The sequence below is a fragment of the Pinus tabuliformis genome, chromosome X (assembly GCF_031772625.1).
Source record: "Pinus tabuliformis cultivar Carrire ecotype Pingquan chromosome X, CPIR1, whole genome shotgun sequence".
In the NCBI taxonomy this organism is placed as follows: Eukaryota; Viridiplantae; Streptophyta; class Pinopsida; order Pinales; family Pinaceae; genus Pinus; species Pinus tabuliformis.
Window position 1 is genome coordinate 1,080,187,748 of NC_142308.1, and position 18,570 is coordinate 1,080,206,317.

The window sequence follows — 18,570 nt, forward strand, 5'->3', positions numbered from 1 at the left end:
TTAGGAGTAAAGGGGCTCCCCCCACACTTGGGTAAATGCAAGAGAAGATGAGACTGCTGATGAGGAAGTCTGACCCACCGATCGCCCCAAAGAAGAAAACAAAAAACAAGTCTGAGAAGATATCGGTTGACAAGAGTACGTCCATGAGCAGCAAACTGTAAAACACTCTGCTGGACAACACAAACATCCGTTCTACCCTGAACATCTCGGTAAGTCTACCACCTCTGGACTACAACATTGTTGATGACATGAAGAAAACTTGGGCGAAGATTAGTTTGTTCAAGTTAGCTAAGATCCAAAGTCAACGATATATCCTACTACATGCATTGGGACAGACAACAATGGACAACGCAACCTCTACCAGCAAGGGAGCTAGAACACCTCCCATATCACTTTCCACTGTACTCAATACACTCCGGAAGGAAGAAGCAAAATCAGGTTTCCCTCCATTCCTGATATCTTTTGAAATTTTCAAATGCAATGTTCACAACTGCTTGGTTGATTATGGCACGAAAACCAACATCATGTCGCTCTCCATTGCGAAAAGGATTAATACACAATGGAGCGAAACATCCGCGCGAATCTTCCAACTTGATCGAACATCGGTACCAGCCATTGGTGAACTACGAGACGTGATCATCCAACTATCTCATGACAGTCGAGTCCACCAATGCATCAACATAGTTGTTGTGGACATACCGGAAGCATACGGTCTACTACTCGGTAGAGACTGGTCCAGCAAGCTAGACAAATATTTTGCTACAAACTGGTCCCATATGTGGCTTCCATACAAGGGAAAATGCAACCAAATCCAGGTATTGTCTGAGAGGACTATGAAGCACAATGTTACCCCCCTTAACTGTGAGAATGAATCGTTGGCCTTCGCAGAACTCATGTTTGGAAACTGCCTACTAGAAACAACAGTGGGGTGTTATCCTGCATGGGCAGCTCCAACCCCACCATACATGCAGTTTGGACTCCTTCCTTGCCCAACGGATGGTAATGAAACATGTACAGTGCATTGCACCAATAGTAGCAGTACTAGCATGCCAAACAGTCAGTGTACAGACAAGCCGTGGGCCATGGATTTTGACGAATCAAAGGCACATGATGGCTCAAGGACCGGGTGTATCTCGGTCACCCAAAATAACATAAAATTATGATTTCAAGTTGGTTGAATTTTGAGTGCACAAACAACGTTGCTGAGTATGAAACAATCGTGTTAAGCTTACAAAGGACGATTAGCCTCAACGCGATCGCACTCAATGTGATACTGCACCCCGCGAACAATGTTGATGCTTTCAAGGACATAACAATTGATGAAGGTAAGCATGAGCAGCCCCTGAAAACTGCAGTTGAGGGCAAGAAAGGCAACCTCATTCCCGAGGGTGGGGTTTCCCTCAACAAGCTCTATGGTTTGCAGAATTTCTGTCAAGGGCCAAGAAACAACGGAACCCACAGGACCACCACTACGAACGAACAGAGAAACCTGGGAACCAATCATGATCCAAAGATAGCCAGTCTTGATACAAGCTACACACCGCAGCAACGACAAGTCTTTGACTGCTTGATCAAACAATACCGGGATGTGTCTACACAGGCAAATGATGACCTGAGTACACACTACACGCGAGAAATTCAACACGGGATTCCAGGTAAAGGAGGAGACAAGCCGTTGCAACAAAGGCCAGGTAAAACACATATGTTGTTTGAACTCCTTATACAGAAAAAATTGACTAACATTTTGGATGATTGGATTACTTGCAAATTTTGTCATCATACTTGGGTTTCTAATTTAAATTCCGCACATATGAAATCCAGGGAAATTTGTTTATGCATTTATTTCAGGAACTTCAACCACTCCCAGAATAAAAACAACTACCCCGTGCCATCATCTGAGCCTATGTTGCACGCAGTATCTGAAGCAATGGTGTCATCTTCACTTGAAGGTATTTTGGAATACCACCAGGTTCTAGTAGCGGAGCCTGGTGAACTTACACTGGTCCATGAGAAACTTGGCACACACACATGCCACCTGCAATCACTTTACCGGCAGGTTGATAACCTTCGTGTCAACGGCCAAGATCTCAAGCGTTACGTCCAGTAGGCCAGGCCGTGTCCCGTGCCATGTACATAGCATGCTTTATGCTTGTTGTTTCCATCTTGTTTTCTTTGCTTAATATATTTTTTTTCACTTTGTTTTCTTTGCGTGCTATTTTTGTTTCCGGAAATAAGTGTTTCCAACCACTACGTTCTAGATTTTGAATGAGTATGTGGCTGAAATATGAAGAGACTTGTGACACTGCAGCACTTGGCCAATCTTGTGTTCGTCTTCTCTGTGCTTGGTTACAACCTTTGGCTGATGAAGTTCTGACGGGAAATACAAGCCATCTGCAAGGGAAGATTTGGTCCAACCACGAGCCCGTGTCCACACTGGGAAGCCTCATACCTACACTCAGCCTTCTGCTCTGTGTGTTCAAGCTCATCCAACTAGTAGAAACGAAGAAGGGGAAAATCTAAACGAGCAAACCTATGTCAAAGGTCTTACATGCTTCTTTGAAGGAACAACCTCTTATGCTCTCAATAAGTTGGGATCCCTCTTCCGCCCCAAAAATAAATAAGTGCCTATGCACATTCCTCTTGAAAAATACAAAGGCGAAAGAAGAGAAAGGCTTCCTGCGTAGAGAGGTGAAGCATGCAACTCCACCGGGGTACTAACCAAGCTTGCTGGCAGTGGAGCAATGTGTGTGTTCCTGCGTGACTCCACCGAGGTACTGTCTGGGCCTGCTGGCAGCAAAGAAACAACAGAGATGAAAACTTATACTTTGAAAATATTCAACTCGCGAGCTAAACTACGCTTCACGAATTTGAAACACTATGATCAAGCTGAACTTTTGATTGTGTTTGACTGAGTTAGAAAAAGGTGAAACATGTATGTCCATGGGGTGAATGGGGAAGTTGAAGTAACCCACAGAGCGATTCAATACTCCTGAAATTCCAAGGCCCTATGCTGTCAATAAACCAAAACAAAGAAGCTGGAATTCTACTAGTGTCGCCAAGTGTTGTAGCGGCTACAACCACCCTCCAAAATTTTGGCCTCCACCTAATTTCAAAGCCTTCCTTGAGAGTTTCACTTGATGATTGCACAGACGTTGGTTCACTCCATGAGCTCGCGTGAGTCTTTGCATTTGCCTTGCTTGTTCATTTCACCAAGTCTTGCATGTTGATGTCAAAGTCATGCTTGCGACCATGTTCTGGTTATGCTCAAAGTCTTTGCTTCGTGTGTACTTGTTGTGTTCGCTATGAAAACATCTGTCGCACTCACACACAGAGTCACATTCACTGTCGTGCAAGCATCGTCATAGTCGACCAATGATCAATCACAAGTGTCGCGCTTGTCGCCTACACCGTCAGTCAGTCATGTTGTACATATGTGTCTGGATGGTTTGAGTTGTCTCATCATCGAGTCATGCAAGTGTGTGTTGCAAGATCACATATGCATCTTTCACTCGTTCACACACTTAGTCATTTTTCTGAAATTTTGACGACTAGACTCCCCTCTGATAGCTGGACCATCACCCTGCCATCGACTCGATCGACTGTCACCCAGAACAGCGCAGGATCACTGAGAAAATCATTTCAAGCTGTGTTGTCTACAATAAAATCAATCAATCTCCATGCTAGTCAACCAGAGAGTTTGACCTGACAGCCACCCTGGGACTGACTCCCCTATAAAATTGCGCAGTAGCTACAAGCATCGCCCGCTCTGCTGACTGAGAAAATTGTGTAGACAGGCCAGACATACATCCAGTTCCCGTCCCTTTCTCCCTCAAGAAATTGTGCAGATTTTCCAGCCAACCCTCCCGATAGTCAACTGAATGCTCATCCAGAAAATTGTGCAGTTTTCATGAGTAGGCCCTTTGCTGCCCAATAGTACGCTCGGCTCAGAAATTTATTTTAAAACCATGGTGAGTTCAACACAACATATTTTAAAACAATTGGCAGTCTTGTCGGTCTTGTGACACCACTTTTGATGGCACCAACGTAACAACCATGATGGGTTCGTCGCAATATATTTTAAAAATTGTCGAGCTTGTCGGTCTTAAGATTCCACTTACGACGACAACAGTGTCACAACAATGGCAAGTTTGTCAAAATATCTTCTAAAAAAATGTCATTCTCGCTGGTTTAGCAACACCACTTCTGATGGAAGCAACGTCACAACCATGGGAAATTTTGACAAGTGTTTGCGATGAACATGTGTCGGTGCTTTGATAACTTGTCTTGTTGAATTTCAATGTACAAGAAGGGGTAGAAAGTACAATGGCACTAGAAATGACATGTCATGAAATCTCCTTTTGTCATTACAGCTAGAAAACATCATAGCAAGAACGACAAATAACTGTTGAAAATTGTGTCAATATTTAGAAGTGAGACAACTCATTTTATACCTATAAAGTCTACATATAAGGCAATTGATATTTACCGAGATTTTTATGAATGAAATTTTTAGATTGCACGGTATGCCCAATAAGATCATATCTGATCATAATGGGAAGTTTAGCTCTAAATTTTGGAAAGCCTTATTTACATTATTTGGAACCTAGCTAGATTTCAACATAGCATATCACACTCAGATTGATGAACAAACATAAAGAGTAAACATAATTTTAGAAGACATGCTTAGGATATATGTAATGCACCAACCCAAAAAATGAGAATAATTTCTGCCTCTAGTGAAATTTGCATATAATAATAGCAATCAAAAGTCACTAAAGATGAGACTTTTTGAAGCTTTGTATTGCAAAAAGTGAAATATAGCAATCAATTGGGATAATCTAGTAGACAATGTCATGCTTCGGCCAAAAGTACTGAAGGAAATGGAACAAGAGGTAATTTGCATAAGGCAACAATTCAAGATAGCCAAAAACATGCTTAAAAGCTATGCAGACCAAAACATAACATAAGGAATTTCTAGTAGGGGAGCATGTAAACCTATGAATCAAGCCAAAGAGAAGTTCCTTGAGAGTGAGATCATGTGCTAAGTTAGTACTAAGATATTGTGAACTCTTCTAGATCTTGGAGAGAGTGGGATCGATAGGATACACACTTGCCTTGCCTCCCATAGTGAAGGCACACAATGTGTTTCATATTTCATTTCTTAAAATCTATATATATGATGTTGATCACATTATTTACTAGACTAGGATACAAGTGGAAACCCCTATGTGAATCCAATGCTCATGGGGAAGGTGGTGAGTGAGAAAATAGTTTTGAAGTGGAGGAGTTAGTTTTGAAATCCAGGGTGAGGAGTACTGTAGTCATTTTGGAGATAGAGAGATACTCGAACCCAAAATATTTCCAAGCCATTGAAGGATATTTGCATTCAATCTCTACTCGGAATTGACCTTTTGTGTAATACCCTAAGTGAAGAATCCTTAAAACATTGGATAAGGCTTGAGGGTGGCCAATTGCAATAAATTTTCATAGTAGTTGTGCCTATGGTTGGGTGGAGAGTGGAGGTCCCTCCAATTTCCAGTAATTTTAAGAGGAATAAATAAGTGCAATTATTTTCTTGATAATGAACTATGATTTTTTTCAATACTTTATGTTTAAATGTTATGTTGAAATCACTATGCATGCATGCATTAGAAGGCTACTAAATGTTGTATTGTCTAATTCAACATGAATGTGAAGTAAGTTGAGTGAAATACTCAATCTGCCTAGATATCCTTTGTATTCCCTCTTTGAATATGAATATTGTATGTAATTGGCACCTTTCTCCTATATCAATCCAGATCACTACATCATGTTTGCTTATAAATGGAGAGTTAACCAAGGGTTGTAATGGATACACTTTGTAATATTTCATGGTATGTTGTATACCCCTTAATGGAGATATTTGTACTAGCTTTAATGGCTTCACTCTATGAATATGCATATGGTATGCAATTAACACTTTTCTCTTATATTATTTGAGATCACTATATGATGTTAGCTTATAAAGGGAGATTCAACCAAGGGTTTTAATGGATACACTCTGTAATGTTTCATGGTATGTTGTATACCCCTGAATGGAGAGATTTTTCCTAGCCTTAATGGCTTTTCTCTTTAAGAGCTTCATGACTGCGGCCATAATAATATGCAACACAAAACTGTATGGGTGTGGTAACCTTGCTGGTCAGAGGTGGAAGATTGGACTATTTAAAGGAAGAAATTTGTGTTGCCATTAGAGAGATTGTGGGGAGCATAGATGCATTTGGGAAACATCTTTTATTTTTCTGAAATCTATAGTTTGTGGAGGCCCTAGCCTTAGCCCCTGGTCACTTGTGCCAAGGGGAGCTAGGACTTGGAGCTAGCTACAAGAAGGGGCCTATCGACATATTGTCCCCCTAAATGAATGTAATGTTTAGTGTAAAGAGAAAATTTGATATGTCAAGGCTCGAGTGATGTCCTATCAGTAGAAAACCCTAAATCCTTTTTATTGGGCCTATCAACCAATGCTCTTAGATATCGGTGAAATGAGGATATCAAGTACATGGATATGACATTAGCATGATTTCATAATGGTGACATGGAAATGCTACTTGGATTATATGTGTCACCAAAATATAGCCTTTTATTCATGCGAACTATGAAAAATGAGTGACACACGACACATTCTAAGAGTGCTATGTGGCAGTGGACACATCAACGCATGCCATGTTTACGACATGTTAGTCAGCGCCACATGGGCGACTATGATTGGTTGGAAAAGGGAAGATATGGAAAGTTATGTGGGCCTTCATCATATCAGGAATTATTATTTTGTGAGGGTTTTCCTATTATAAAATTTTTTGTTGGGCCTTAGTAATCTACATGGAAACCATAACATACTGGCACATTGGTGGATCTAGGGGTCAATGCCCATATTGGCCATATCAATGATTGAGACTATTGGCTTATCAAGACACCCATGCCACACCCATTGTACCAAAGACTCAAAGGGTTGGTGCAATATCAAATATTGATATATTGGGCCCATTAGATGTAGGGACCTCGACATACAATGGTATCAAATAGTCGGTGCCATATCAACTATACCTGCAATGAACCATAATGGCTATATTGGTTATAAGAACCTAGAGGATTTTAACCTTGCCACTTATGGAGTTTGACAATATGGTGAGGCCCAATATGACATGAGGGCCTAGAGACAGAACTATGTGGAAGTCCCAAATGGCCAAGGAAGCCACAAGAGCATACGAATGATGACATGTCCCAACAAAAGGGGGAAAAAATCTAAGGGGCATAACTTTGCACCCCTAGCTCAAAATGAGACAAAAGTTATATCATTGGAAAACTCTTGATGAGTAGAAGGAAATGGTGGTATAAATATTGGGATTTGAGGTGATGAAAAAATTGGAATTTTGGATAACCCATATTCATAATGTACCTTGAATATCAGGTCTAATTTCACCCCACAACCCTAATATGGCATTAGGGGGTTGGTTGTGTTACAATTGAGACAACAAACAATTAAGATTGACATGGGCCTAAAGCATTTCCCTCCCAAGGGTATTAGTTTATAACATAAACTAATTGAATTCCTTACATGTCGCCAAGGGACTATTTCCATAACCTCGATTTTATTCTCTGGCATTGACTTTGCTAGATCAACAACCAAAATTTCACCAGAGATCCACTATGAGTTTCCTGTCCACTAAGTTAGATAACTATTCTAAGTTGGGTCCTTCCTTATTATTGATGTTAAATCCAATAGATGGTCAAGATCCTAGTAGGTCTTGAAGACCGCCTTCCTCCATTGTGTAGGTTATAAGACACACAAATAAGAGGGCACAACATGTCCTCATATTGTGGCCTCCACCCTAATAATCCCTCATGCAACTTTTCATAGTATTTAACTACCTCATGTTGATATATAAATTGATCAAAAGTACATAACATATTGGATTAATAAGGCCCTATCCCTATAGGATGCACCTCTATGATCCACACCAATAGGACTTTTTCATGAATCCCAAGTACAAAAAGGTAATAACACTTATAATATGTTAATTTAATCCTTCGTTGCCCCACAACCAACTTTCAAACAAACTCTATTTTTGGATCATCCTTATAACATAGAATGCCCACTATTATAGCTATGTTTGGTATCCATGACATAGGATCACAAGCTCAGATAATGGCTTGAAACCTACTCTTCCCAATATTCAACTTATTCGTTAATCTAGAACAAAGGGGAACTCCATGGTATTTATATACTATTGTAAAGATGTGCATAATGTATTTTGAGAATAAGTGCAAATGGTTTAGGTAAGTAAAAATATCCAATGGAACTTACTATCTAAATGCATACTTAACCACCCATTCACACATAATATGCATTCGCAATTTCATTTTACCATAAAAGATAATTGTTTATTATGCATATTCATAAAAAAACACAAGAATATTTATTTGTTAATATGAATGTCATGAAATTGGCTACATACAAACAACATTCCACCTAACCATAGGTATTCATTGTGAATACCACCCCATGTTGGGATATGAGTCCACTAGGGCTCAAGGAATGATCTCAAGGTTCTTTCTCTCTTAACCCAACCTAAGTGCTCTTAAGCTCAATTAATAGTCCATACTAGGACACTCCAATGTACTCATTATTCTAAAACCAATATTAATACTTTATCTCTACCTAACATATGACATCTACAATCCCTCATTGATATATGGAAGCCTTACTTTCTCTACTACTTACTCTACAATGCAAGAGAAGGTTTTGGTGAGACCATATTGCATTGGCAATTTTGCTTTACACTTGGAGAATAATTGTCATTATAAACTATCATTCTCTCTTATGGGTAGTTGTGAGCCCATAAACCATTTTTCAACATTAAACAATTTGTTTAAACTATTAATGGAACAAATTACAAGGACATCTCTACTAAATCTCTAGTACCAAGGAGAAGCAACGAGATCTTTGTTGAATTTCCTTTTTGCATGAATAAATAGAAAAATAAATATTTGAAAGAGACACAAAGTTTTGTAAATGTGAGGATTAAAAGTTCTTGGATATTACACCATATATTGTCTATATCTAAGTTGGAGGGTGGCCACACATACTTGTGTTTATTAGAAATATGGTTGTGGCTATGTACGACATTTATAGTCCTCCATTTTTTGTTTAAGATAGCCAAAAACCTCTTAGAAAGGTGATATAGATACGGATATTATCGTGACTCAAGAGTCATTCCCATGACAATAGTTTCCTCACATGATTACACTTTTGGGAATAGGAATACTAGGCATGAATGAGATAGCACAAATCAATGGAACGGATTTCTTTGACCTTATCTAATGATGTAAAGAAAATAATGGTGTTAGAATTTCCTTCAACACCCATAAGTTTGTGAGTTGGATTTATATAAGGCAAGGAGGGGGTTTTGGTTTAGTTAAAAAAGGTCAACCCAATAATTGCAAGACCCTTGTAAAGGATTTAAAAATTGGATGCCCTCTTACAAACATTGTAATGTAAGGAAGGTGACATGCACTTTGATTTTTGAGGGTAAAAATATAGAATGTGGCACCCTATAAGGGATTAGTAGTGTGTATATAATTGATGTTGATAATGTAATTGTTTTACCAACCAAACAATTCACATACACATTTATTTCTCCTTATTTTTGTTAATGTCTTTGTGTTTATGTTAGTTTTAACAGTGTACAATTAATTTCTATAAAAAAATTATTAATAAAAATAGAAAATATGCAATGGCACACACACAATAACAGAGATTTTACCCTATAATCCCAAAATCAAAAAAATCAAAAAGATAATTTAGTATATTATATTATTTATAATGTGTTGACGGTGCTAGACCCGCCAACTTGTAAGGGGATCCCCCCGATAAGAAGTCCCAATTAGACCTCAGACTGTTTGGTGTAGGAGTCCCAGCAGTGGGTCATATGGTAATGCCTTAACCATGATTTTGCACAGAGGCAAGTAAGATGACTCTGTTGGTAGCAAGGGTGTGACAGCTGCAGTGAGTCAAGGAAGGTGCATGAGAGGTTCTAACACATGGGGGTTGAGATGAGTGCACCCCTTGGAAACATGTAATAGTACTCGGCTTGGAAGGGAACACATGAGCAAAGATGCATCACTAGCTGGAAAGCGAGTTAGCAAGCAATCCAAAGTGATGGTTAAACCAACAACACATTTCAAAAAGATTCATACATACTCATACAGAATAGTCCATACATGCATGCGTAAGAAAGCAAATACATATGCCATTTAGAGTAAACAAGATAACTGGAATACAATACAACATATGCATGAAACGTGTTGGCTCTTATTATATAAATAAGTGTAAGTTCCAGTCATACAATACATCCATGTCCAACTACTAGTCCCAATAGTGGAACATTACAGCCACATCTGCTTGCTCCTCCAAAGAGATGTACTAGCTCTGCGCAGTGGAGAAGTCAAGGCTCGTTACAATACTGTGCAAGATCTCTCCAAGATAGTCTTATCGGAAGCTTAGCTGACCAAAAGCCTTTACCATGAGTTATGGGGTTCTATTTATAACAAAGGGTGGGGTGACCCTTGACATTCCCCTTTGTGGCAGTTCATCTACCCTCATGACTCTTCATCTACTCTATGACTGTTACATCCAACTATCAACACTTGACTTACACTTGACATGGCATTACATTATAATGACATGTACTCACGTGAGACAACATGGCTTGAGCAAGCCATGCAAGACATCGCTAACACTCGGTCCGTTGTGATGAGACCAACTCTCTAACATGCTTATGATGGCGAAGGTGGTGAGTTGATGCCAAGCTTGGTCATCTGTGATGGTGTGCATGCACCCCATGGTGACATCTTGTTGAAGCAAACTCTTGCCTTCGTTGCATCCAGTGCATTGGTATGGCTCCATCCAACTCGTTCGCTAATATGCGCATGGTATTCTTGGGTGCGACTGAACCGGCAACACATTGATGCATAGTGTCTGTGTTGATCTTCAAGTGTGTGTTTGTGGTCATGCGCATCAACTTGTCGAAGTACATGTTCAGCTCCAGTTGGACTTGCTTCTTGTCTTCGCCTTGGTGAGTGTGCTAAATGGGTTAGATCGCATGTGTGCGCACAATGACATGCATGTTGTTAAATCCCTTGCATGCGATCAACAACACTGCTCACCATGTATGCTCCGTGCCAGCGGTTGGGATGGATCTTTAACATGTACGTGCGCAGTTTCATCCGTCAGTGCATGTTGCGCCCACTATTGTTCTCATTCCTGCTGCAACTCATTCGTCTGTCTGTGCAACTTCATGTTCTTCCTTGAGTTGCTGCTTCAGCACATGCAACTCCTTCTTTGTTCCATTCTCTGTCTTTGTGTGATCTTCATGTCGCGTCGTCACCTCATAGCCTGAGTCTCCAAAGTTGCTTTCATCATCAGTGGATCTGATTGAGCTTGCAACTTTGTTCGACATCTATGTTGTCAACAACCTTCCTCTTGCATTCGTTGCATTCGGTATGCTGCCTTCAGCCGTTGTTCATGATGCTACTTGCTGTGATGTCCTTGTTGTCATATCTTGATGTCATTTTCTACGAACAACTTGATGTCTTCATTGGTAGGCAAGTCCATAGACACTTGATCGACTGCATCCCCAAGTGTGCTATGAACAGTGTCTTCGACTCTGTTCTCTTGGAAACCATTGTACTTGTACTACTGAGAGGCAGATGAACACCTGCGATACTTGGAGACATGGCAACACTCATGGCAAACAATCTGTTAATCGAAAACCAAAATGAACTTGAGAACTGACTTGCAACATACCTGTGTGACTGATCATGAAGGTTGCATAATTTCGGCCGGGAGGTCGGGAGACTGACTGCCAAGACTGCGCAAGGCATAGTCTACGCTGCTGGGAGGCTGACTGACTGCTAGAACTGCGGAATGCACAGTCAAATCTGGCTGCTGACTACTGGAATTGCGCAATGCGCAATCTCAGCTGGCAGTGACTGCATTGAGCAATTTTCTGGGCTAGCAGTCACTGTCCCTCAGAAATGCACAAAAAATTCATGGAGGACAGTGGTTGGGCATAAATTCACATTTCTGGAGAGGAAGACAGAGCCTTCCTTCCCTAGATTGCGCAATGTTGTCTCAGTGAAGGCAGAGCCCTGGCCGAGGTTGCCCAGACTCGCTGACGGGCAACTGAATGTGAGTGCAAATGCATGGTGACACTGAGTGTAAGCATAAGTGAATGACCATGCATGCAAACAGTGAATGATAGATTCAGAAAACATAATAACATGCATGTGGGTGAGGCGAGTCGCCGAATCAATGACCGTTCGTGAAAAATAATTTCATGCATGCGACATCAGTGAGATGTTGACGAAAAATGAAACAGTGCTAGTACAAGCTAGAATGTATCAAAATGACATCAAGTGCTCACTGAAATCAAGCAGAGAATGTTCATACAAAGCGAAACACAAAAAGCGCCAGAGATGCAACACAAGTCATGGAAAGCTGGCTTACCTCAAAACAACGGAGTTGAGTGTGCCGATAGCTCCTAGATGTGATGTGGGATGTCAGAGTTGCAAGGTTGATGTGAGGAATGAGCTCTGCAGCGCCTAGTTGATGAGTTTTGATAACATCGTGTTTGTGACGTCCATGCCACAAATCTAGGGAAAGCGACACTTGGTGGGAGGTTTCTGAAATGATCCTTTCATGTAACCTCCAATTGCTAAAAATAGATCCCTGAAACAAGGGATGCATTTTCATGCTGCCTTGGGAGAATCAACCCATGCATACAAGTCAGTTTTGCTCGATCCTGGAGGGAACTGGTCAACTCAGCTGCACATGCAAGAGACTGCTCGACTGCTGGGAGAAAATGCGCATTTCTGGCTGGGCGTTGTGCTGGCTACCCAGGAGATTTGCGCAATTTTTGGGCAGTGCAGCTGACTTTTGCCCATATTTGCACAAACTCTTCGCTGAGCAACCTTGTTGGGGAAAATTGTGAAATTTTCACTGTGAGTGTTGATTGCCAGAATTGCGCAATTCTGGAACCCAACAGGCTGCCAGTCAGGATTGCGCAATTTCTGGAGGGAAGGCTGGTTGCCCTCCAGAATTACGCAATTTCTTGGGGGAATTTCTCAGCCTGCAGCTGGACCAAGTCTGGGTGATCATCCTGTGAGGGGAATGCATCGAGTTGTGATCGAAAGGCTACCTTTATGCAAGACAAACATTGAAGCATGTGTACTTGATGAAGCAAGACATGCTGCAGTGAAGTTTGGAACGGAGGCTCCAAAACGAAGCTTAAGGCAAAATTTTGGAGGGTGGTTATAGCCGCTACAACACAATGTTACAATATAATATGCATATCCTACAACATCCATAAATACAAATTTATTAACTTTAGATTAGAATACAATCGTAATTCCTCAATTGTAATTACAAAACCATGGGCTAAACCACCACGCACCAGAAAACTACTAAAAGCAAAAACCGTTTGTTGAAAATCACCAAAATAAGTGCTAAAAACTGCCATTTTTTAGGGCACTCCCACCAAACCTCGGCACAAGGAGGCTCTTGCCCCCTTATGAGCCCTTGGGCAAGGGGTGCCTAGCACAATGAATATCACGTAGAGATAATCGTGCAAAATATATAACACATGCCCGACATTCTCTTACTTCTTGTTTTCTGTCATACAGGGGGTCGCAAGAGTACATGATCCACAATCTAAGGCAACAATGCCCATTATTTCTCTACACAAGGAGAACTTATCGATGCTCACATGTTTTTCTAATGAATTTGCAAAATTCTTCAAAGTTTCCACCTTTATAAGTAGAACCTTTTTGTCTTTAATCATATCTCTCACAAAGTGATATTGAACATCAATATGTTTTGCCTTAAAATGATAAACTGGCTTCTTCAATAGGAAGATTGAACTTTGATTTTTGTAATCTATCTTTACATCTTATTGTACCAGCACAATACTTGAACACAATCTCTATATTGCTTCCTTGCTTATATGAGTGACTACCATGTATTCATCTTTTATGGTTGAGAGTGTCAATACATACTATCTCTTGCTTCTCCAAATAGGTTAAACACATACCCACTTCTAGATCTTCTACAATCCATATCTCCATTTTAGTATATATCCTTAAAGCCATGTATATCCAACACTTTGTCCAATCCTAGTCTTCCTTGATAACACAATCGATAACTAGTAGTGCCACACAAATCACTAGAAACCCTCTTTATTATTATACAATGCTCCTCCCCTAGTTTTGACATTTACACAATACTCTAACTTCATGTGCAATGTCTAGTCTAGTACAAATCATTGCATACACCAAATTTTTAACTGTAATAGGATACAAAATATGGGACATGTCCTCTTCCTCTTCATGTGTCTTGGGACATTGATCTACAAATAACTTTACATCCACATGAATAGGGACCTTTATCGGTTTACAATCCTACATATTAAACCTTTGCAATACTTTCTTGACATACTTCCTTTGATTTAACCAGAGTTTCTTGTTAGCTTGAGATCATTTAATTTCCATGCCGAAAAATGAAATTTGCGGCAACAAGATCCTTCATGTCAAATTTAGAAGGCAACATTGTTTTCACATCCTAGATTGTTTCCTTGTCATTTCCAACCAACAACATATCATCTACATACACAACCAAATAAATAAGACGATCACCAACTAATTTGAAACACACTATTTTTTTCTCCTTGTCCCAATATATAGGTATCAAATTTTTTATACCACTTCCTTGTTGATTGCTTTAATCCATACAGGAACTTTTTCACCTTGCTTGCTATCTCTTTCTTTCCCTTCACTGCAAAGCCTTCTAGATACTTCATGTATATTCTTTCTTCCAAATCCCCGTGTAGGAATGTTGTCTTCACGCCCATATGTTCTACTGCAAAACCAAAAGCAACAACAAAAAATAAAAGAAATCTAATAAAATTTAACTTGGAAACAGGAGGAGAAATCTTACTAAAGTTAGTTCCTGCAACACCACTAAATCCCAACCCTTATTCTTGTCCAAGACTGTTATTTCTTCAACCATGGTCTTTTTCTAAATTTTTCCATTCTCTAAAATCCACTATCTCCCTAATAGTTCTAGGATCTTCATCAATAATAAACAAAGCAAAATTTGAGTTAGGTGAGTATACCTTTTTGGCTTCTTTCTTTCTCAATTCAATCTCCTCAATACTAGAGTATGTGGTTCTTCTTTTGATTCAAGTTATTTTCTAGAGTTCAATTCACCATCCTTCAATTCAAACTTGATCTTCTTTGGTTCTTTCTCCTTTGGTAGCACTTCTTATTTGAAAACATCTTTGATTTCTCCAAATACCACAGCTCAACTATAGACAACCTTCTTAGTTCTAGGTTCCAGAGCTTTTAACCTTTCAAACTATCTTTATAGTCGATAAATATATATTTCTTAGCTTTATTATCGACTTTACTTCTATTTTCCTTTGGAACATGTACATAAGAATCATAGCCAAATACCCTATGTTGTTTAAGAGATGGTTTCTTACCAATCCATACCTCATATGGAGTCGTTTCATCCAATATTTATGAGGGTGATCTATTTATGAAGTGACATGTAGTATTCATTGCCTATGCCCATAATTCTTGTCCTAATTTGGCACCACTAAGCATGCTCCTTGGACCCGAATTAGTCTCAAAGTGATGAGGTCAAATGGAAATATATAGTGGTTTAGGGGTGCCCCAAAAGGTGTGTCTCCTTGGCTAGGACGACTTGAATACCAACTGCAACCACCAAAATTCAACATTTTATGTTATAGTTACTTTTTTTGATGTCTTCTGGGGCAATGAAATAATAAGCCTAGGCTAAAGCCTCTTATTGTGTACTTAAGTCATTATTATAAATATTAATGATGAGTTGTTTATGCGGTTTGTTTTATTGGCATGGAAGTTGTTAAAAATGCACTATATTATTATTCATTTAATTCCTTTTAAGCTTGTTTAGCGATGAATGAAGCATAATCTATAATTATATTTTCATGCAAAGATATAGGGAAAAGAGGATGCAATTGTGTCGATGGAAGAGCATGCATTAAGCATGTGGAATGCACTTTGAGGTCATTCAAGAAGCCCAAAGCACTACTGGAAGGTGCTCCGCCCAATCATCCTAGTTTATTTAGAAAACATTAGTAATAGAATCCTCTCCCCTCAGGGATTGGAGTGGGTGGGTAAATAGTAGTAGCGTTTGCTTGCACATCCTCTAATTCATCCTAACAATTCGAAGTAAGTCCAAGCAAGCTTGGTTCTAGTGAGTAGTGTGAGCGTGGCATTCTTTGATTGAAATATTGGATGTGAATTACATCTGATGGCATGGATTTGGTAATTGATTGATGATAATGTAAGTGTTGTTGAATTGGGACTTCTGTGATCCATAACAGTTATAAGAAGAGCTTCGGCGTAAATCACATATAGAAAGACCTTTGTCGACGCGTTTCGAACCAACCAGTGTGGTTCATCGTCAGGACAAGTTGAAGAAACAGATCCAGTTTAGCAAGTTAAATAGTCTGAGCGAGACTCCAACGGCTAAATCGACCAATGGCTAATTTTGACTCCAAGGTCAAAATTAGCCATTGGTCGATTTAGCCGTTGGAGTCTCTGCTCAGACTATTTAACTTGCTAAACTGGATCTGTTTCTTCAACTTGTCCTGACGATGAACCACACTGGTTGGTTCGAAACGCGTCGACAAAGGTCTTTCTATATGTGATTTACGCCGAAGCTCTTCTTATAAATGTAAGTGTTATTGATCATTATAGTTTATTGGTAAGTTTAAATTTAATGAGAAAGTGTCATTGATTGTTCACTCGCTCATTTTTATCCTTTTTACTATAGTATTTGTATTGTTTTCTTTTAATGACCTTTCACTACAACAACAAATTTGCTTCTATTAGATTATTACATATTCTATACTTGATTTGTAAATTATCATGGATATTCAATTGGACAATTTATCACAACATATTTAATAAATTATACTAAAAAATCCAAAATCTATGCTATGCAGATTTATTTCTCTTTAGATTTATGGATCTGTAAGTTATTGTTTATTATGTATGCATGCAAATTATAATTATGCATGAAGTAGAGAACAATACAATAAAAACTCAAACCATGATTTGACACGATATAATATGGGAAACCCTTTTAGAAGAAAACTCGACTGGAAGGTGAGGTCGCTCCACTCTATCTCTGAATAGAAAATGGTTGCGAGTATAAATAAGTAAGGTTTATGGCCCATGGGATGCTATAATGCACAAATGCTCTCTATGTGCTCCCTCCCTATCCCTCTCAGCTGCTTCGCTCGTGTATGGAACAAACTGCATTCAAACCGAATGAAAACCCTTTTCTTCCTAATGGCTTGCTTATAACACAACTAAATAACCTACTAGTGGTTAAGTGTGATTCCCTCAACTCTTAACCATAGTTGCATATATGGACTCTTCTAAAGTATTATTCATCATGATCACGTGGCTAACTCCTTTTCTTTGAGTAATGGGGCTGACATGACATCCTTTGGAATTATGATGCATCGTCTGGGTGGCATCACTTTTTCATATGGACTCTAATTGAGGCAATTTTTGCAATGTTGGAAAGGCCATTGTGTAGAATAGGAAAAAAAAAGTGTTGCGCTAAAGCAACAAAGTTTTACCCCAAAAAATGTTTGATGCCTCAAAATGCCCTCGGAATGTTCCAAATCCCACAAATTGCCAAACTAGGTCCCAATGGTAAAAATGGTCTTGTGAGCTAACTCCTCCACTCTTTTCACTCTAAAAGCATTGAGATGGATGACAAACAATACCACGATCCAATCTAGATCAATACTAAATACTTAATAAACATAACTCAACTGCAATAATTATTGCTTAATATTTAGAGATTTGTCTTATGAATCTGTCACAGAAATCTTTTAAATTGTCACTGCATTTTGAACCAGCTAATGTGGTTCATCTTCAAGATGATTCGATGAAAATAATCTAATCCAATAGGGGGAATAAAAAATGGGGTGAATTCCTACAAGCTCAAAGATTAGGTAAAAGGTTAGAAAATAGTCGTTAAGAAATAAATAAAATAAAAATAAATGATTAGATCAAAGGCCAAAGAAAATAACTACTAGGAAATAATAAAATTAAAAAAAAAATGATTATAATAAATAACTAGGGTAATTAAATAATTATAAAATGTTAATAATAAATAAATATATCCTAAGTCAAATGAATTTTAAGGTCAATAATATTAAGAGTTAAATATGTAATAATTTAAACTAGCATAGATCCTTCTTAAGTACGGATCTAACATGAGAGGGATCAAATTTCTTCACGTGCAAATTTTTTTAGAGTGCAAAATACAATGTATTATTTTTCATTGTTGAAATTGTATTTTTGAATGCTAAATAAAGTATATATATGACCAAATAAAAATTTTAACTATAAAAATATGAGGGATCAAATTTCTTCACGTGAAATTTTTTTTAGAGTGCAAAATAC